Source organism: Penaeus monodon, chromosome 27 (assembly GCF_015228065.2).
Source record: "Penaeus monodon isolate SGIC_2016 chromosome 27, NSTDA_Pmon_1, whole genome shotgun sequence".
Lineage (NCBI taxonomy): Eukaryota > Metazoa > Arthropoda > Malacostraca > Decapoda > Penaeidae > Penaeus > Penaeus monodon.
In genome coordinates, this window is record NC_051412.1 from 28,144,731 (window position 1) to 28,144,956 (window position 226).

A 226-nucleotide genomic window follows, 5' to 3' on the forward strand; every position below is an offset into this window, starting at 1 on the left:
TTTAAATGTTGGAAGTGTCTTAAACTCATCCCCTTGACACATCTGATTTTGTGTTTTAAGTTACGCGTGTCAGTTACATTTTATTTGGCGCAACAAATGGCTTGAATTATGCTTCAGGAAACTTCTACGTCAGTGCCTTTTTTGTTGTTGTTTGTAATGATAATATTACTTATCACTATTATCACTTACAATAGGAATTCATTAGTTTTTACATGCACCCACTTAC